The sequence below is a fragment of the Anolis sagrei genome, chromosome 2 (genome assembly GCF_037176765.1).
Source record: "Anolis sagrei isolate rAnoSag1 chromosome 2, rAnoSag1.mat, whole genome shotgun sequence".
Taxonomy (NCBI): Eukaryota; Metazoa; Chordata; class Lepidosauria; order Squamata; family Dactyloidae; genus Anolis; species Anolis sagrei.
The window spans coordinates 238,604,284-238,626,544 of record NC_090022.1 but is presented as its reverse complement, the minus strand read 5'-3'; the positions used below and the strand labels follow the sequence as shown (position 1 = coordinate 238,626,544).

General features: G+C 39.1%; 1 long non-coding RNA gene across 2 annotated transcripts in view; it reads right to left on the bottom strand.

The window, feature by feature from the left end:
- Positions 1 to 22,261, bottom strand: part of LOC132766437 (uncharacterized) — a 50,820-nt gene that overhangs the window by 12,357 nt on the left and 16,202 nt on the right. For both annotated transcript variants that reach the window (XR_010909321.1, XR_009630477.2), the window contains exon 3: positions 17,338 to 17,414. This is a non-coding gene — a long non-coding RNA (uncharacterized lncRNA). The remainder of the gene's footprint in view (positions 1 to 17,337; positions 17,415 to 22,261) is intronic.

Genomic DNA, 22,261 nt, shown 5'->3' with positions numbered 1-22,261 from the left:
GAGTCCAGGGTTTGAACCCCCTCTTAGCCACTGAAACCAAGTGGGTGACTTTGGGTAAGTCACACTCTCTCAATTTCAGAGGAAGTCAATGGGAAAACTCTTCTGTACAAACCTTGCGATATAGTCACCTTAGGGCTGCCATAGGTCAGGAACAACTTGAAGGCACACAACAATAGCCAATTCGAGTCTCTTTTAAGAGAGGAAAACAGGCAATAATAATAATAATAATAATAATAATAATAATAATAATAATAATACTCCTGATCTCACAATACCCCTGACTTCACGATCATGCAATCCTAGGTGACAGCAAAATTGACAGGAAGCAGCAGGAAAAGCTCACACGATATGAGGATTTAAAGATAGAACTGTAAAGACTCTGGCACAAGCCAGTAAAGGTGGTCCCAGTGGTGAGCAGCACACTGGGTGCAGTGCCTAAAGACTTTGGCCTGCACTTAAAAACAACCAGGGCAGACAAAATTACCATCTGTCAGCTGCAAAAGGCTTCCCTACTCGGATCTGCATGCATTATTCCCCGATATATCATATAGTCCTAGACACTTGGGAAGTGTCTGATGTGTGATCAAATACAAATGCTAGCATAGTGATCTTGCTTGCTGTGTACTATTTTTTTCATCATCATCATCATCATCATCACTTTATTTCTTAATTAGTCGCTCTCCACCAAAGTGCTCCGAGCGACTTACAATTTAAAATAGCTTATACACAATATAAAACATTCAATATAAAAACATTCAACATAAAAACATTCAACATAAAAACATTCAACATAAAAACATTCAGCAGTGACTATGGCAAAATTTGATCCGATTACTTAAATGCACAACCAAACAGCCAAGTCTTGAGCGCCTTTACAAAAGGTCGCAACTCCGACATTGCTCTAATATATGGAGGCAATGAGTTCCACAGAATTGGAGCATAGATCGAAAAAGCTCTACACCTTGTAGCTTCCAAATGTGCCTGCCTAGGACCCGGTATGTATAGGAGATTTTCCTGGGTGGATCGAGGTGACCACTGATGGGGAAAAGGAATGAGGCGGTCCCTAAGATATAAAGGTCCTTGGCCATTTTGAGCTCTAAACTATTTTTTTGTGTATCAAATAACAATGACAACATCAAAAACAACAATAATGTACTGAATAAATAAATAAACAAACCCATTCTGTTCATTGGGCTTATCCCTAGGTAAAAGAGAAGGTGAGAGCGGCAGGCTAAATATAGCTACTTAAATCCAGGGAACTAAACAATGGCTAATTTATGGTGGCTTCAGCTAGATTCTACCAAAATGGTTTGGCAAGAGAACATCTATTTACATTGACTGTGGCTCTGCATATATCCTGTAAAATGGCCTCTTTAGCTTTCTAGCAACAGTCAAGCCACTCAGTGAACCAATCCTCCCAGGTCCATCATTAGACATGCTTGATTCCCCCACACATGAAGGCCTGTTTGGGATTCAGGTTGTGCGCCTGCTTTTTCCGTTTACAGTGAACAGAAGCTTTTGGCTCTGGAGGTTTACACTGGCGGCCACTGGCCCACTTTCCTATGAATAAGCAGCTTTTAATAAGCAATGAACAATTTTGCTCAGCTGCAAACATCCCCCTCGCCCCTCCCACGTCTTGGGTTAGATGGAATGAAATGCCAGCACTATTCATGATGCTGAATGTATCAAAGCCCTTGATGATTTCCAACACACAAACTGCAGTAATACCAGAGCGGGGAAGGGGAAAGGATGCGGCGGGGGGAGGAAACCTGCCTCAGTGCTGCTCTCTACACTGTGTTTCTATTCATGGATAAATCAGCAAATGTTACAAATGCCTTGACTGAGTAATGAATGGGTTCTGGGTTAGTTACTGCACTGACAGCAGGTTTTACATTCTATTGAGCCAGGCAAGGGAGAAGGTGAATAGGGTAGAATTACAGGAAAGGATTAATGAAGGGTTTCTTGCTGAACATACTGCTGCAATGTTCTCTAAGTCACTATACCAAGCAGTCACTGGTTTTTCCTCATTTTTCTTTTTGGCCTTAAATTCCACACTTTAATAGCTTAAAATAGGCTCACCTTAAACAAACTCGCTTTGGAAAATGTGTATGTGAACCACTTCATTGGTTTCAACAGAATTGCTTGTCCAAATGCTGCTTTTTTTCTGAAGCAATTTTTGTGCTCGGAAATGCATTACAAGGAACATTGGTTGCCGCTACAGTACAATGATGTATAAATACGACAAGTACTGTTTTAATCAGTGTGGAACCATGACAGTTAATATACTCTGCATATAGTGGCTCTCTTCCTCTGTTTCCTCCAATGCTTATTTGTTCCTTAGGAGTCATAATTAAAATCCATCTGTTTAACCTTTTTATATTGTCTTCATCTATTATCATTTTGGAATTTTAAGAGTCTGCTTGCAACAATGGCTTTTCCGATATAAGATGTGACAGGACATGGATTGATGGATATGGGTTTACTGAGATTATACTATTTCTGTCAGTCATCAGTAAAACTAGTATGCTATAGCTGACAGCCAGAATAGTATAGTAGTCTAAAATTTCCAAATTTGGATTCTGGGAATCCCAGATTTGAATCCCTGCTCAGTTAAGGATATCCACTTGGGATAACCTTGATTTAAAGCAGTGATTCCCAACCCTTTTCATGACCAGGGACCACTTGACCAGGGACCACTTTGACCAAGGACCACTTTGACTAGGGATAACTCTCCAACATGAGTATCAAAGGGGTTACAAATCTGTTTTTTGTTAACTTTTTATTCAGTTTGGTTATTTTGGTTGCAGATTCAGAAAACTGCATTGGATAGACCATATCAGCTCTAGTTTCTGATACAGAACATATGCTATCCAGTAATTGCCATCTGCTCACCCACAAAAAAAAAAAAAAACATATCCAATAACCTAGAGCTGAAGATCCCAAGATTCCATAGCATTGAAACATGATAGTTAAAATGTTGTCAAACCACATTAATTCTACAATATAGATGTACCCTTGGAGACACATCCATTTGAGATATAAAAGAAGGGCCTTTTCACTGATACACTGAAATCACTTACTGAGGGAGGCTAAGTTGGCTTCCTCACTGTTCTTTTTATTGCCATGTAAAATTATTTTATTCATGCATGCTTGTGGCAACTGTCTAATTCTCTTTCACTCCTAAATTTTGTTTAGATTTTTTTAAATTTTGCCTTTACTTTTATTCTATATTAATATTCAAACTTATTTTGCATTTTAATTATGTTTTTCATTCAGTATTAATGAGAGGCACACTGAGCCCTATGCTTGAGAGGAAGGAGGGAGATAATATAAATGATCATGAAAAGAGAAACTGCACTTGTCAGACAGGGGCCCTTGAACAAAAGCAATGGGTCCACTTGTTGTCGTTCAGCCTATGATTGTGCCTAATACTCATGTTAATGTGGACATAGGTCATGGGAATTCTGGGCCTGTGTGCCATCATGAGATTTTAAGTCCTGAAAATGAGCAGTCTGTGAACAGTCGGTGAAGGTCACATTCCAAATGGTGCAGAGGAGCTGTTCTCTAGAGGAAAGAGTTCAGAGGCTAAAATCCTAAGTGCAGAAAATAATGAGTTGCAAAATAATGAGCTGGTTGATAGGAGACTTCATTTTGACCAACTTTGGGCAGCTCAACAGAACCTCCAAAGGTCACAGTGCTTCTTACAGAAGAAACCCACAGCACAAACTCATGGGAGGAGGCATGACTTCATGTCTTTATTAGAGAGGCTAGGAGCATTTCCTAGCCAGTCTGGTCAATGTTGGTCATTGAGACAACAGCTCTTGGCAAGTCCAACTCAAGGGAATTCTAGTTCCATGCCTTGTTCATGTTTCGTGCTTCCAGGTTGGAAGGATTGTTCCTGGATTTTTGTATGGATTTTATGCTGTTCTGAACTCTTGTTGTTCATTGTATTCTTGTGCTGGATTACCTGTGCTTTTGAGATTCTTGATTACTCCTGTACCTTGAACCTTGTATTTGTATGGACTTTGAAGTTTTTACAATTTTTGCTGAAATGCTTTTTATATAACCCTCAATAAACTGCTTTGCTGATTTATCTTGGAATAGAGTGTGGTGGTTAAGTATAGAGCTGTTTCCTGGCCTGGAGGGCAACGTTACTATTCAAAGATGTGTTACCTAAAGAGACCTATTTTGATATAGTAAATCAGCTTTTAAAATTATGTTGCTAAAATGCAAACTACATTAAAGTAACTCTAGCTGCTTTGTATATCCAGATATGAATTGTTTTAGATCTTGAGTTACAGTTAGATTTTCAAAAAATATTGTGAAAGGAAGTTGTACCAACAATATAGCAAGTCACAATTATGTTCTTTTTACACCTTGCTTCTGGGGATGAGGATGGGATGACAGTGGGGGGGGGGGGGGGACGACGACGACGACGACGACGGGGGACTATCTCCTAATAATGGGATACATTAAAACAAGTTCTGTTGATTTAACTAAACACCCAGCAAAATATATAGCAAATAAAGTACTTCATTTGTGCAAGGATAATTATTCCCTTGTGTTTTCCATCAGTATGTAATAAGAATTCTTTATTCTTTTCATATACAGCCTTTTGTATCCATGGATTGTTTATATGTAATGGGATTTGAGCATCCACAGATTTTGGTATCTACGGGGCTTGTGGTGGTTCTGAAACCAAACCTTAGTGGATACCAAGGACCCATTGTATTTTTTTAACAATTTAAAACTTGATCCTAGGAAGAGATTGGTCAAATTAAGTCCATTGGTTCAGAAAGATTTAGGTGAGTCTAACCCTGGAAAACATCAACATGTAAAATAGAATATTCATTTATTTGCTTATAGTTTGGGTCAATATGCTAATGTGTTTCCAAATTAAATAGAAAAAATAAACAAAAAAACAAAGCTTCACCACAAACTCATCATTTTAAGTGAAAGCTGTGTCATCTGAGAGCATCACTACAAATTGCAAATAAGATATTTGTTAGAAATGTTTGGTTTTAATTACCAGTTACAAAAAAGCTGGAAATCAGTTGATGTGGATGGAAATCTTTTGTTGTAGGGCTTTTAAAACACTGACAGCACCAATTGAGTTTTGCTGAGCTCATTTGCTCTGCATCTCGGCTTGTAAATTAATCATTGCTGGCAACATCAATTTAGTTGTAATTAATCATACAGGGAGGAGCAAAGAAATTGCACTGATGTGAGTCATATTAACAACATTATCTGATTGCTCTCAGTGTAATTTACTAGTAGCCTGATGTGCTGTACACATGGCTTCTGTTGGTGTTCTGGCACACAAGGAACTGTGTAGCACATAAAATTCAAGAGAAGGAATAATATATAGCCGGAGTGAAGAAGCATCCATGTTACTCACTGCCTTGTCCTTTTGTTTCATTCTTTACATGGAAAACAATGTGTAGATTGGGGTTTATTTTGGGGTAAAATAAAAAGCAATATAAATAATCTGCACATTTTCCCATTCTGGATGAAAAGGATTCCTGAATGCAGCAATACTCAGTACTGGAGAGTTTTTTTATCCTTCTATCCTCCCACCCTCAACAGTGGCAATAGCAAAAAGCATTGTATTGATTTGTGCTCTTGTAAAAAAAAAATCCTTTCCTTTGGTTGATCTTGTTGGCTAGTTTTGTACAACAAAATATGATGTCATATATTCCCAGCATATCTGGAAAAGACTGAGTTTGGGAAATCTGCTATAGATACATATAAAACCAAGAGACAACATGTTCTTCTCATTGTGTGATGACCCCAAGTTTCCCGCATCACTCCATTTCAAGTGACATACATGCCACGCTTCAGCATTAAGAATCATTTCATCAGTTCAAGATTAGCAAAGTATGATCCCTATGGCCCTATTGGATGATTTATTTTTAAAGATAGTTTTCATTCCAAAATGCCTCACTATGTCCTTTGGAGAGACACAAAGGATTTTTTAAATCACACTTGAAGCTCCCCTGTGCCATACAGGGAGTTAAATAATATTTTGCAATTTTTTTCAAAAACAATTTTTGGCCTAAAATAATGATGATGATGATGATGATGATGATGATGATGATGATGATGATGATTTCTTGCTCTTCACAGCTCAAAGCAAGTTACAACATTGCTAAAACATACAGACACATATCAAAACCTATTTTCACAATATATATATTAAAATACACAAAACAAAGATTAAACATAAGATGCAAGTTTAAAATTTCATCGTTAAAACTGTCTGAGTATGCCTGCTAGAAGAGATGGGTCTTCACTTTTGTCTTAAATTGTAACAGCTGATTTAGCTGTCAGAGCTCTTCCAGCAGGTGGTTACACAGTCTTGAGGCAGTTAATGAAAAGGTCCTCTGCGTGATGGTTTCCAGTAGGATTCTGGCAGGCTAGAGAAGATGCTCCCCAGAAAACCTCAGTGTCTGGGGTGGACTGTACAGGAGAAGATGATCCTGTAGGTAACCTGGACCCAAACTATGTAAGACTTTAAAGTATACTTTGTACTTTTCCTAGAAACTAATTGGCAGCAAGTGGAGTGACTTTTAGGTAGGTGTGATAGGTTCACTCCTGGATATTCCCGTAACCAATCTGGCTGCCGTATTTTGAACCAACTGGAGTTTCCAAACTTGGTACAAAGATAGCTCAATGTAACATGCATTGCAGAAGTCAAACCTTGAGGTTACCAACACATGCACTACCATCTTAAGTTCCTCCAGATCTAGGAAGGATCACAGCTGGTGTATTGCTGAGGCTGGTAGTAAGCATGTCTGATTGTCATGTCTACCTGGGTTGACATTTGGAGAGACAGATCCAGGAGGACTCCAAAGGTGAAAACACAGCCTTTCAAGGGGAGTGTAACCTCATTCAGGACTGGTCGACAAACCTCCATTCCCAGATTAGGACCCTTGATGACAGGCACCTCTGTTTTCTCTGTATTGAGTTTTAATTTGTTTTTCCTCATCCAGCCCATTATCTCCTTCAGGCATTAATTCAAAGGAGACACACTATCCTTAGCTGAGGCTATTTTTGAAGGCATGGAGAAATATATTTGGGTGTTATCAGCATACTGATAACACCCCACCCTGTGCCTCCAGATGATCTCTCCCAGTGACTTCATGTAAATACTAAAGAGCTTTGGAGATAGAATGGCACCTTGTGGGATACTCCAAAGAATGTGAGTGGTGAATTTCTAACAATAGCCCAGAAGAAGCCTTTCTTGAAATTCTCTCTTGGTCCTAAAATGACTCAGGAAAGTTTCCAAACAAAGTGAAAATGTCCTGAGTTCCCTAAAGGGCACCTGGGTTAAGACAATGATTTCCATTTGGCAGAAGTGGTACAGCCTTCCAACGTTTCTTGTGGGACAGATGTGGTCCTTGAAGCTTCCATAATTGCATATTAGAGATGTCAGCAGGCTGGAAGAAGCAAAGACCACCAGCACTGGAGTGATGTTCCTCCACCATCAACTTGACTAGACTGGCCATGTTGCCTCAATGCCCGATCATCATCTTCCAAAGCAGTAACTCACTCCTAAGTGAAAAATGAAAAACATAAGTTTGGTGGACAGGAAAAGAGATTTGAAGATGGGCTTAAAGCCAACATGAAAAACTGTGGCATAGACACTGAGAACTGGGAAGCTCTAGCCTTCAAGTGTTCTAATTGGAGGTCAGCTGTTACAAACAGTGCCGTGGAATTCAAAGAGGCATGAATGGAGGGGAAAAAGGAGCAATACGTCAAGAGGAAGGTGCATCAAAACCAACCTTGACTGGGGCCGCCTTCTATCTGGAAATCGATGTCTTCACTGCAAAAGAATATGTGGGTCAAGAATAGGCCTCCACAGTCACCCACAAACCCAACTGCTAAGAACCTAGGCTTGGAAGGCCATCCTACTTGGACACGAGTGGTGACCAATGATGATGATTGCTTGTTGTAGTCTAAAGAAACCTTGTTGTACTTCTTGGTTTCAAACACTTCCCTATTATTGAGGCAACTAAATCTCAAAACAACAGGTCAATCTCAGCTGGTACATTTGCCATAATCTGGTAAATAGTACCTATACCTAGCTGAAAAGAATTGGTCCATAACAACCCTCCAGTGAAATATCTTGGGTAATGTTGTTGCATTTGATATTAACCATTTAAAATTGGTGTATGTGTATTGTGCATGTCAAACAAGATACAGCTTCTGACATGAAGCCAATATTTTTTTATGAAATCACTTTACAAATATATCCTGGGAGTGATTCAATCCACCCATTTTCTATTAGGATGCCATTACAGGAAGAACAAGCTTTTTATAATACAAAGTAGTGTCATTTTAAGACTGTTCAAGCAGAGTGCATACAATCATTACAGAAACATTCATTTTGAATTATGCTGTATCACCACATGATTCATCAATCTGATCCCATTCTATATTGCTGCAATAGTAATAAGACTATATTATCAACAGTGACTGTACTTGATTATGAATGACAAACAGGTACTTCACTGCTGAGATTTTGGAGGTAGTGGTGGGGGTATCTTAGTGACCCTTACTTAGTATAGTGGAGAAATGAAAATTCACAGCACAAGTGCCTTGGTTCTCTAAGTGAGCATCTAAGGGCAGTGAGAATAATAGGTATCAACAAAGGAAGCAGCAGATGTCCTGGTTTAATTTGAATGAAAGAGTTTCATGATTGACAGAAGGGCCAGCCAATCACCAATGTGCAAATTTCATACATAAGCCACATAAGATTTCCTAGAATTCAGCCTCTAAAAAAGGATCCAAAATGTATATATATGTGTGCATATATAGTTGTGCATATATAGTTGAACCTTGGCTGCAGAATGAACTCAAATATTAGCTGGGGATAGAATTTAATATTCAACTTAGTATTTTAATAAGCAGAAAATGAAATGAATGGAAAAAAAATGAAAAAATAGTGGCATAGTAAAACAAAGAAAGCACTCAAAGAATCTAGCATCATAACCTGAAAAAAGAAAATCCCAGGTATTCAGCTGTCTTCTTCCTACATTCAAACTTACAAATGAGGCTGATATTGAATATTTTATGAATATTTACATGCACAAATGATGAAAAGGAACCAAGAAGCAAACACCGTGCTTTGTACTGTGCTTATGAATTAGTTACTTACATTTTGTTTAGTTTTGTTAGAATTACTGAGCGTATATATGGCTTCATTTCCAAGCTTAGGCTTTTTTTCAAGAGACAAAAGCAATTGCTTTTAGGAGTATAGGGTCATCTAAATGCAGAAATTAGTTTCATTTGTGAACCATAATGCATGCACTGATGCTGAAGTTTACTTTATTTGCATTTAACTTTGCAATAAAATATATAATTTAAAATTTTGTAATGTGTCAGGTGGTGCTGGGACATCATAAGAACAGTTCCCTGTGATGCTATGGAAATGTAACTTCCTTAGAAGAAAATCTTTGCTGAGAAGTAGACCAAATATTCACCTGAAAAATACATTTCCAAGACAATTTAAAAGTATATGTTTTAAAAATGAACTTTAAGCAGAACTGGTGCTTTGACTAGTATGTTTAATTAGTTCATTTCGTCCTTTATTCTACGTAGCAAGTCCTTTTTGTCTGTACAGTTGAGTCATCTTTTTCCTTTTGAGATTAGCATCCACTTTGATCATTCTGTCTTGGGGACATTTTAAAAATCTACATCTAGAAAAGTTCACAGAAAACCCTTGGAGCATAGTTGGACTCCATGGAATTTGTGGGTGTTATGATGTAGGTGAGTGATGATTCAGTTGGCTTCCAACGTGGGTTGGCTAGATCACAAGTTATGGATGGAATGTTTAAACACAGCTCCAATGTATTTAACAAGTACCTCTATTAAAGACATGAATGAGAAAACTTTGCCACTTCCCAGATGTTTTAATGACAAGTTCCTTCAGTGTAACACAATATTATGGTAAGGGAATATGAGGTTATAGTTCAAAAGATCTGGAAGATTAAAATTCCATGTCAGTCTCAGATAAAATTGTTTAATTTGTAGCAAGCTTGTCTAAAACCTGCTACCTCAATCTGCATATTTGTTGTGGTGTGAAGGTTAACGTCAACTCCAAGGAATAGCATATTTAATTGTACCATGTGCATTATAAAAGCTATGACCTATAGAGCCCTATATGGTTCCGATCCAGCTTACTTGTCTGAACGTATCTCCTTCTATGACCCACCTCGGAGTTTAAGATCATCAGGGGAGGCCCTGCTCTCTATCCCACCACCCTCACAAGTGCGATTGTTTGTTTTGTTGTTGGCATCTAATGGTTGCTACCCTGAGGGGTGGGGGTTGAGAAGGATGGGATATAAATATTTGAAATAAATAATAATAACTGTATCGTGATTATTGCCAATAATTGGCATATATAATGCTTGGCACAACAAAAAAAATCCAACAAATGTTTTCAAGAACCATTTATGGTGAGGATTTAGACATGGTAGTATACAATGTCTAATGCCAGTTTTGTTCTACACCATTTTCAGCACCAAATTAAAACTATTCCTTTTGCCCAGACATTTTAAAGAAAATCTGTCTTATATTTTGTACTGCATACTTAAAAGAAGTTGGGAAGTATTCAAATAATAATCTATCAATCCAAGTCATCAAAGTATATTCTTGCTGGACTTCAACCTTGTGTATCTTTTTGTATCTTACTCCACATTTAGAAGTAGCCATATGGCTACATGACTATTGGGGTATGAAATAGCTCTAAGCTGTCCAATCCACCAAACATTCTGTTATGAGATTTCAAGTTTCCTGGTACTAACAGAAATGATGCTGCTCTCTATCTATAGAGCTTTGTGTGGGTTGAAATTAACTATGTCATCCTATTCTCCTTTTATGGCTTAATTTCACATCAAGTGACACATCTGAACTTCATCAGATAGGGCGAGAGGAAAGTGGAAGGAACCCTCTCAATACATTCTCTTTTGTTTTTCCCTATTTTGGGGGGTGGACAGTCACTCCATGTACTTACCCATCTTTCCCCCATTTTCTCCCATCTGAAACGTGTTTGGAGTCAGGTAACACCTGACTCCTAAAGATGGGCTTCAGGATTAATTTAAATGTTCTTAGGAAATGGAGCCCCACGAATTTCCACCAGTAGTGCCCTCACATTATGTGATGGCCTCTATAGGCTCCTCTGGAGAGCTGTTTCTTAAATGCATGGAAATGGAGACTGAAGAACGACTGATAAGGTCCATAGTATGCAACTCAAACTTATTCTAAAGCAAGCCTTTCCAGTCCTGACCTGGACAGCATCAGTAGACATGGATAGACGAGACTGAACCATTTCCTCCTCTGGCTTTCAAATTTACACAACACTCTGTGGGAGTTTTTGTTTAGCTTTGTTTTGAGAAGAAAACTTCATCCAAAAATGGATGACTACATCTTTTCATGCTCTCTGCTATTCTCAAGAGACTGGATACACAAGCAGATAGAACATTTCACAGAGCAAACTTAGGGACCAACCATAGGGACTGGTTATCTGTAGAGAAGGAAACACTAACCAGGTCTGAATTAAGCAGATACTCCTTTTACTGACTCAGTCACTGCATGTATTTGGAGTGGTCAGGGTTATGTGCAATCTGGAGAAATCTGAGGCTGTTGTAATTCTTTGCTTTGACTTAATTTCACTAAATGTTGTGACTTAGATATACTCTGTGGTCACTTTAGGAAGGGCTGAGGAAAAAGCAAGTAAGGGAGAGAAAACATCTGGTATGTGGACTCTGTATGGTTTAACTATTATAAACAGCATTGTTACCAGTACTAATTACTGCATTGGTTAGCATTCATTTTCATTAATGTGTTATAGAAAATTTTATTTCCAGAGCAGATCACAGGAAAATGGTTTTTATCTTTAAAAATTGCCCTCTCCCATCCCCTGATGAACTGTAATTCCCAAGAAACCACCAGGCAGCCACTATACAGTTGAATGTCTCCATCTCCTGAATGTATGAAAGGCACAGGAGCCTTGTGGGGAGAAATTTGGTAAAGCAAAGGAGTCATGAGGATATACAGAACACCTTGGGCTAACCTGTTGTGGCTTCCATGTGAAGAATCTAATAAAGCCCAACCTAGTGTTTCCTTTCTATACAGCAACTTTGAAACTAGAGTTTTTGAGTAGGGAATTAGCCATATGTATGTGCTGTTTCATGACCATATACTAGGCTTGTAGAACAAGCAAATATTTAGCAAAGTATGTTAATATAGTTATCTGGATTTGGGGAATTAGAATTTCTCAACATTAAGAGTAAGAGGAATGTATAGTCCCGGTGTCAGTTAAGGGTGGAAAATATTAGGAGAGGGAAATAATGAATAAGCACTATAAGATAAAGAGAAAGGTCAATGAGAAAAAAAATTGGGGAGGGATGAAAAGGAACAATCTTGTGTAGTGGGATCAAGCAGTTTCTAATGCTGGTGAAGCAAACTGAACAATTACTGTGTTGAAAGACAAGACATCAGCATAAAAAAGAATAGTCATTGGGTAATGATAGAAGAAGAAAAAACTGCACTTAGATGGGAGAAGTTGAGTACTTTCACGTGTTTTGGACAAACAATTGCATATTTCAGATGGGAACAAAAGATAGGCCATGTATTCCAATAATAGTTATTCCTATTAAATGGAATATATTTGCACTGTTTGTTTGATACAACAGAAATGTGACTGTTCCATTTACCCAAAATACTAGATGTTCCTTAAATGTATAAAGTCTGTCTGAGTTTCAGTTGATCTTTACATGATATGACGCAGTTTACTGAAGGAGGAAGAATAAACCAGTAGAAACTGCCAGATCAACACACAGTTGAGCTGACAGCTGTTCCACAGAATCTTGGCTATAATATGACAGTTTCCAACATGTCACACATAATTCAGACTCAGACATTCTCAGTAATTCTCATTATTGCTTTTTTCCGCCTAGTATACTTTGGTTTGTATTTCTTTTCCTAAAAAGCTCAGCTCTTATTGAATTTGAGCTGAAAAAATAATACACAGTGTATTTCTCCACATCTCCCAAGAAGGTTACTAGATGAATGTTGAAAAAAACACTAGCGGCTTGTGTACACAGCCATTTGAATCTGTGACAGGAACAACCAAATGATGTTCTGGTGGAAAACAGGCATGTATTCATAAAGCTTATATAGATCATAAGACTACATTACTCATACATTCCCAGAATAGTTTGAGATTGCATTCCGAACAAATGCTTCCTGCAATATCATAGTTACCTGTAAATGAATCTTATTAAATGATTCAGATTGAGTCAATTGTGTGAAACTTTGAAATTAGCTGAACCTATATTGGTTTTTGACACCACACCGTAGCAAAGCTGCAATTCACTGTATCTCAAGACAAGCAATTATCTCCTTGTTCTACCTTTTTGTCAAATCAATTGTCCAGGTCAAATAAGGTAATATATTGGCACAAACCTCACTGTATATTAAATTGGAAAACAAAAGTAAATCTTATAGGTCCTGTTCTGCAGCCTAGGACCACCATCCAAAAGGACATTCCCCTGTAGATATCTGCCTACTGGGCTTAACTTTCTAAGTACAATATAACCTTCTTATAGCAATATAGACTTTTAATCTTTTCCATATGGAAGATAGTTATTAAAATTACCTCTATAATATAGATAAAAAATAACAGTGCTGACTAGTATTGCCAGTATTTTATGCCACATCTTCAGGGTGTATATCTGTCTCTAAGTGGGAGTGGGTGGGGAGAAACTAATAGGTTTCCAGATTATCAAGGTGTAACCCATATTAACAAATTCATATCACTCTTGTAATCTTTTGCTCTATTACACAAACAGATGACATCAAGTGCAACCCAACCCTTGTTATGATCTGTACTTTTATTTCATAATGTCTTATTTTGTCTCTTGACAGACTCTTGATTATTTCCATATTTTTCTAGATTGGTTTAATGTCCCTAAAGGCTTTCCCTACTCTGTACATCATTTTGTCTTCCTTCTTTTGTCTCTTGCTGCTAACAGATAGAAGACTGTCAACATTGCAGTGAAATGCTGCAAGATAGACTAGATTTCTCAGAAATGATTGTTACAGGTTTTGACTGTAATTACATATTCTGCTCATGAAATCTTCTTTGAAACACTGCTATACAATGGAAATGCTAAAAACATTCAGTGTGTTTAAGAAACTCAACATGCAGCAGCTTTAGAAGATCAGTGTAAGCTTTGGGATAGTGTTCTTTTTCAAGACATTTTTGGCAAATTTGCTATATCTGAAAAGGCATGTTCTCTCCCTATTAATCTTCATATCTTTTTTTAGTGGAGCTTAAAGTGCCAATGTACACTGTTCAAGAAATGAAAAACCATGGTGAAATGCTAGCTGCTGATACAATACATCTCAATTTGGTGCTTTCTTTTTATCGTGAACATAGAAATGAAGAAAAAGATATAGTTTATTGTGGCTATAACTTTACCGTAACCTGGAACACAGAAATGTAAAACTCCAGCTGGAAGACCTTTAGAGACATGAAATCAGTCCTAATGCTAAAGACCCAAGACCTAATCTGTCAAGGTCTAGTGGGTCTGGAGCAGTGAGGAAAGCTGCTTCTGTCTTTAGCAAGATCAGCAGTAACTAACTAGTATGGTCTAGGACAGGCAAGATGCTGCTTACATAGACAGTAAGAAAAGGTCAAGAGAGACAATAGCAAATAATATAACTTACCAGTGGTTCTCAACCTGGGGTCCCCAAATGTCTTTGGCCTACAACTCCCAGAAATCCCAGCCAGTTTACCAGTTGTTAGGATTTCTGGGAGTTGAAGGTCAAAAACATCTGGGGACCCCAGGTTGAGAACCACTGACGTAAGCTAAACAGAAGATCAGATTCCAAAGAGAAGGGAATGGAGCAGATAGTTAGCCAAGTAGGGCCCAACTGGACCTATTAGGGGTAGTGGTGGAATGAGCAACCCCCCTGCCCTTGGACAGTCAACAGTACACTTTGAAGCTGGGTTTTTGAAGACATGTTCAAGTCAAATCAGTCTTGAGGATCATCTGACTTATGGGTGATTCCCATTGCAACCTTGATGGCAACTCAGAGGAACAGCTTTCAATCCAGCCTTTCTCAATTTGATGCCCTGTAGATGTATCACACCACTCAACCTTTGTCATTTGCACCTGTGTCCTCTATAATGAGTTTAATTTGGAAAGCACATTTATAACACCCCAAAACTGAAATGACTTAATATCAACTTTCGGTTTTCATTTTTGGGTTTTGAAGATTGGGCTGGAAAGGTCTATGTTCCACACAATGCAAAATATCCACTCTTAATGCTGAAAAAATAAGCGTTGGCAACATCACACCAGGATAAAATGATTGTTAGTTCATGCATGGCTGATGGAACACACTTGCCTACTTCTGCACTAAATCATACAAGTTCTCGTCCCCCAAAAAAGGGTAGAAAGCAGACCGAAAAGGATATACTTGTTTATGCATCCTATTCAGGAATACTTGGATTTGGACTGCCATCACATGCTCAACCATCTTATTCTAAGAAATACAACATTAGACTGACAAATATTAATTAACTAACAATTATTAAGATAATATTATTGTCTCAGATATGTTCTTGGGTTAGAGATTAGTGCTATCTGATGATTGAGTTTGATGATACACTTGAGATCAGTCAATATTAATAATTATCTAAAAGAGGTGTACAAAATGCCAAAAATGTGTTTAGTTTGTAATTACGAAATATAGATGAACCCAGATTTCTTTCTTAATGAGTCTGTTTAATTTCTATTACGAAGTTGGGAAAATTTTGTTAGTATTTCATTTTGTTATTCAGCTCATTCGCGCCAATGGGAAAATGTCTGTGTCTCCTCTCTCCCTTATTTTATGGCTCTCTGGATGAAACTTGCTACAATTGTAGCACACATTTACCACTGCAAGCCTCCAAAGTTTCAGAATGTTTTACTCATCCACTGATCTTTGGGAATATTTTGAAGTTTTTATGAAGTTTTTAAAAAATCTACAAGTCTGAACTTTGTATAATTTTAGTTTTCAACCAATAATAAGATTTGTAATATGGGAAATGAAAGCAAAAAAGGGGTAGTAGTTGAGTTGCAGTTGGTACTTGTTAGTTCTATAATTTACTCCAAAATATGATAAAGGAAAGGAACAGGTTGGTTGGTACTAGACTAGAATTCTCAATTGACTCCAAAATATTAGTTAATATGGCCCTGCAGTAGCACTCTGGCAACTTGGGATTTTCCTCCCTGAAAAGAGAATAAACAAGCACTGCACGTTGTAAAATTATACTTTTGAACCACTAATATATTTTTAATATGGGAAAGAAAAGCAAAGAAAGAAGTTGGGACTTGCAGTTGGTACTTGGTAGTATTACAATTGTCCCAAAATATGGCAAAGGAAAGAAACAGGTTAATTGGTAGAATAGAATTAAAATAAAATTAAAATAGACTAGAAAATAAAGAAAGCCGTTTGTAGAATTTTAAATTAAAGAAATCAAAAGGGGGGAAATCAAAAGGAGAAATGGACCCCCCCCCCCAAATGAATCCAAAATGAACCCCCCCCCCACCCACACACACTCACTCACTCACTCACTCACTCACTCACTCACAAATGATCCTAAAGGGATTCCAAGCTGTTTGAGCAGTAAACTGCAGTCTGGCTGCTGCCAAAATGATCCTAAAAGGAATCCTAAGGTGCTAGGCAAACTAAAAACAAAAAGCTACTGCATGGCACATGCCAAAGTTTTCAAGAACAGAGAAATTGAGCTCCTGCATTACCCTCTATCTACCTCCCAGCTTGCACAATGGCAACAGAGGTAATGTGGCTCCTGCATTTAAGGCAATAACCAGGGCTCTACCTCCTCTCTTCCTCTCTCCCTCAGCTCTGATAGTCTTAGGAGAATATGTGACAACCTTTTGGCTGTGCCTCCCTTGTTGTTTGCTTGCACTGAAAAACAAGTTGACTTATGCAGACTAACAAAAATTGATGACCTTCTTATGAAAACTTCATAAATTTTTATTTGTGTACATGGGGGCAGCTCTAGCTTGGTAAATCAGGTCATAAGTACAGATTCACCAAAACATTTACAACTTATGACCCACATCCTATTTTTTGCACAGCTCTATTATCTAATAGGAGATAGATAACCACTTTCAATGACAATGGAATTAGTGATGCATTCAGAGCTTGGATTAAAACTTCTGTAATCTTGTCAGCAGAATGGCCACCGGCTATATTAGCTGGAGATTCTTGTAGTTCTGAGAATTAAGGTTTTCCACCTCTGCATTGTTAACTCACCTCTACCATCCAATGATCCTCCATACAGTCACCAACTGGCCAAGAAGAACATGGATAAAGTGTGCAGCTTTTAGGGCCTTAAAGAAAAAAAATATTTTATCTTACTTTTTAAGCTTACATTTCAGACACTGTTATTTCATCACCAACATTGAAAGAAATGTGAGTCTAGAGATATAAAATGTCTCCCCATCTATATTATCTAAGACTATCTTGTGTTCTAAATGTATTATGAATGTTTCATACCAAATTAGAAGTTCATCAATTTGGAATTTGTCACAGTTCTGATTTCTTCTTGCACGCCACCTGTGAAATGGTGGTAGTTGAACTTTACTAGCAATAAAATTATGAATGTGATATTACAATGCCCCCAGGGCAGGTATTACTGTCAAATATTTAATTATATTTAACATGCATCCAAATTGCCCGTGAGTTGCAAAAGCATGCAAAAAGCTGACCAAAACCCACTAGTTCACTTTAACTTTAAAGCAGAAGTATTTTTAATTTCAGTACATGTTTGTTTATTAAAGGTCTCCATGGCTCAAGTATTTTAGAGAGCTGCTGTAAGAAATTTTATTATATAATTATACATCCCCGTTAAAGAAGGTGCAAAACGAAAATATCAACAGTTGTGCTCACTGGCAAAAGCATAGAACCTCTTAAAAGAACAATATGTGCAGGAATTCTGGCTTCAAATTTCTAAAAGCAAAGAAAAATATATTTTCTTTAGAATCATTTCTTGTCTAACTGCAGAACTTCTAACTTCTTTTTAATCCTGCCATCAGAAGATACAGACCACCAGTGAAAACACTTCCAAAAGACTTACAAAGTCCTTCTACCATAGGAATTTTCTATAAACACTATTGTGGGAAAAGAGATGAGTTTTTCAGAGGAGGAGGGAGGAGGGAGTCAGGTGCTAGGCCTTACCCTGGGGCTTGTCTCCACCCACTCGGCAGCAACCTCATCCTCTTTGACGAGTCTGCTGCTTGCTACCTCAGAGGCCCAGCCTGGCAGTGCCATCAACTTGCCCAAGGGACCTCCAAGGTGGTGAACAGCAGACTTGGCGAAGTGGACAAGGCTGCTGCTGAGTGGGGACGCTCCGCCCACTCGGCAGCGGCCTCGTCCTCTTTGCCGAGTCTGCTGCTTGCTGTCTCGGAGGCCCCTTGGGCTCTGTTGACAGCACTGCTAGGCTGGGCTGAGTTCTCAAACCAAGCCTCAGCCCAGCCTGGCAGTGCCATCAATGGCGCCCAAGAGGCCTCTGAGGTGGTGAGCTGCAGACTCAACGAAGAGGATGAGGCCGCTGCCGAGTGGGCAGAGTGTCCTTACTTTGCAGGTTTTCACTTATCGCAGGTGGTCCTGGAACGGATAACCCACGATAAATGAGGGAATACTGTATTTGGGAAATTGCAGTCTAAACAATAGCTTTGCCACGTTCTACCTATGAGATTCATGTCTGACTTGACAACTGAGGTCAATGATTGTAGTTTAAGGCTTCTCTTACTGGCATATCTCCCAATATAGCCTTTTTTGCTAAGTGACAGAAACTGAAACCATTTAAGTAAATACAACAGGGCACATCTTTCCCAACTGCTTTCTAGATAATGGAAAACTTTTAAACTCACAATGTAAAGTAAGAACCAAGTGGAATAAAATTCTTTATTTTAGACTATTGTGGCATCTCACTATTACAAAAAGCGGAATGGAGCTACTAATCCATCTTTAAAATAAATGATACAACTGTTACAATAAAGAGGTTTTAGGTCAAACAAATAGTTTGACAGATTGCAACAACTGGCAGGGAGCAGCACAAGCTTCAATGTGAATCGGAGGAGAGTTGATAGCTGACAAAAATGAATGGCAGGTGGGTTTTTCTTCTGATTTTTTCTGGTAAGAAAGAGAATCTCTAATATCCTTCATCAGCTTGTTGAATAGTTGGTGTGCTGGAAGGAAAATGGTTCTACTCAACCTTAGCACCTCTCATCAGAGTACCATAACACAGAGATACATGCCAAATCAAACATGCCTGAGACATTTGAATTGGCACCTTTGGTGCAAATAATTTTGCTAGAGCCAGATTTATGTACTCAGCAGAATTTAATTTCCAATATGACCTGCAAAGTGAGTGGTAATATGGTACTTCTGTATACATCATAAACAAATGAACAAGAAAGAATGCTCATTCTCTGTATTCTTCACTGGAAAATAGGGGTGTCTTCTACTGTTTCCTAGAGCAATAGTTTTCAAACTTGGTCCTCCAGATGTTAGGTGCCTCCTAGATTGACTATCTTGTCTGTATATAATGAGAGTTGTAGTCTCAAACCACCTGGATCATAACCCTGCAACATTTCTCAGATGAAAGGTAGGATACATGTGTCCATGCAACATCAAAGTGTTATCAAGATAGCTTATTAATGAAAAAGAACATAGAACTAGGAGAAGTTGGAGCACTTTGAGCACATGTAAGATTTCACTCATTTCCTCTTGTTTCTCCTTTGCTAATTGAATGCAAACTAATGTTACACTGTGAATTTAGTTTGTATCAATGGAAGCACACTGAAGACACAGAGGGAAAGTGGGTGGAGGAGAGAAACACTGGAACATTTGTAAAACAACTGAAAATGTGGGATAGCAAAAGATTAATCAGGATTGCCCCTGTCAAACTAGAACAGCTGGAAGGTATGCTAGATAACCAAGTGTCAGAATAGCCAGGAGGGCTTTTGCATAATTAAAACTTGCACATCAACTGCGCCTATTCCTTGAGAAGCCAGATCTTGCCATGGTGGTACATACATTAGTTACATCCCATCTGGATTACTGTAATGTGCTCTATGTGGGGCTGCCTCTGAAGAGTTCTCAGAGGTCCAAAGAACTGCAGTCAGGTGGCTACAGGGAACTGACAGTTGTCTTGCTGCAGCAGCTCCACTGGATGCCGATCTGTTTCCGGGCACAATTCAAAGTGTTGGTTATGACCTTTATAGCCCTAGATGGTTCAGGTCCAGGCTATTTGGCCAACTGCATATCTTTGTACAAACCTGCCCAGGCCCTGAGATCTTCAGGAGAGGCCCTTCTCTTGGTCCCACCTCCATCTCAAACATGATTAGTGGGAATGAGAGAGAGGGTCTTCTCACTGGCTGCCCCTCGACTCTGGAACTCCCTGCCCAGGGAAGCCAAAATGGTCCCCTCCTTGCTGTCCTTTCTGTAGCAGGCTAAAACCTTTTTATTCAGACAGGCTTTAAAAGATGAAGGTTCTTAAGATCAATTCAGGGGATGCTGTGGTTTTTAACTTTTTAACTTTGAATTTGTTTTAATTATTTTTAAAAGGGATTTTTAATACTGTTTATATTAAATCCTGTTTTAATGTGTGTATATTTTAAATTATTATGCTGGTGATTTTTTGTTAAGTCATTTTGAGTCTCCTTTCAGGGAGCTAAAGTGGTGTAAAGGATCTCCGCCAATGGTAATGAAGCTGCCACCAAAGTGTAAAGAGACACTACCAACTAGTGAGGAAGCGCCTAGGTTTAGGAGAGAGAGGAGCCGCTGATTCGTAAAAGGCTCTGGTATTAAAGGCTCTGTTTGTGTGGTGAGGTAATTTTGGTAGAGTGGGTGCACAGAACGTAAAATTAATGGAGATGAGGCAGTTTTAAAAACCAAAGAGAACAAGTTTATTTTTAAACAAAGCGTATGGTTGCAGTATGAAGATGTTAAGCTTGGCAAATACTTGATGGTTACTAGGCCTGTCAGTTTCGTTTCGTTAATTCGTTATTTCGTATTAAAATCGTTATTTTTTGCATATCCGAAGCGATATCAAAACATATTTTTAAACCCGGAAGGGTTTAAAAATATCGAAGCAGCAGCCCCATGTATTTTACGAGCTGAAGCTCCGCTCGTTAATGGCATGGAGGCTGCTGCTGAGCGCGCCATCCGGCTCTGGCTCCTCCTCTTCCTCCGGAGCCCATTGGATGGCGCGCGCGCGCGCTCACAAGCGGCCTCCACGCGCCATCCGGCTCTGGCTCCTGCGCCCCCCTCCTCCTCCTCCTCCTCCTCTTCCTCCCAGCTGGGAGGAAGAGGAGGAGGAGGAGGAGGAGGAGGAGGGGGGCGCAGGAGCCGGAGCCCATTGGATGGCGCGCGCGGGCTCACAAGCGGCCTCCGCGCGCCATCCGGCTCTGGCTCCTGCGCCCCCCTCCTCCTCCTCCTCCTCCTCCTCTTCCTCCCAGCTGGGAGGAAGAGGAGGAGGAGGAGGAGGAGGAGGGGGGCGCAGGAGCCGGAGCCCATTGGATGGCGCGCGCGGGCTCACAAGCGGCCTCCGCGCGCCATCCGGCTCTGGCTCCTGCGCCCCCCTCCTCCTCCTCCTCCTCCTCCTCCTCTTCCTCCGGAGCCCATTGGATGGCGCACGCGCGCTCACAAGCGGCCTCCGCGCGCCATCCGGCTTGTGTGACTTTTCAGGGCTGTATGACCATGTTCCAGAAGCATTCTCTCCTGACATTTTGCCCACATCTATGGCAGGCATCCTCAGAGGTCTGTTGGAAACTAGGCAAATGGTGAGTTATATATCATCTAATATTATCTATGGAATGTCCAGGGTGGGAGAAAGCCATTCAATGCTAATCAAGGTGACCATTACTGCAACATTCACACTTAGCCTGTTTGATCAAGAAAAATTTTTTTTCTAAAATGTTTTGTAAATAATAACGAAAATTCGTAAATAACAAAACATTTTTTTGGAAAGTTTTGTAAATATTTTAAATATCGAAACAAAAAAACACCCCAATTAAGAATCGAATTTAGAAACAAATTTTTTCTTGATCAAACAGGCCTAATGGTTACATGTAACTTGGTTGCGATACAATTCAGACTTTCGATGTTACCACTTATGAACTCTTGCTGTGGTGAAGCGCTTTATTAACCAGTGTTCCCTGCAGTGAATAGT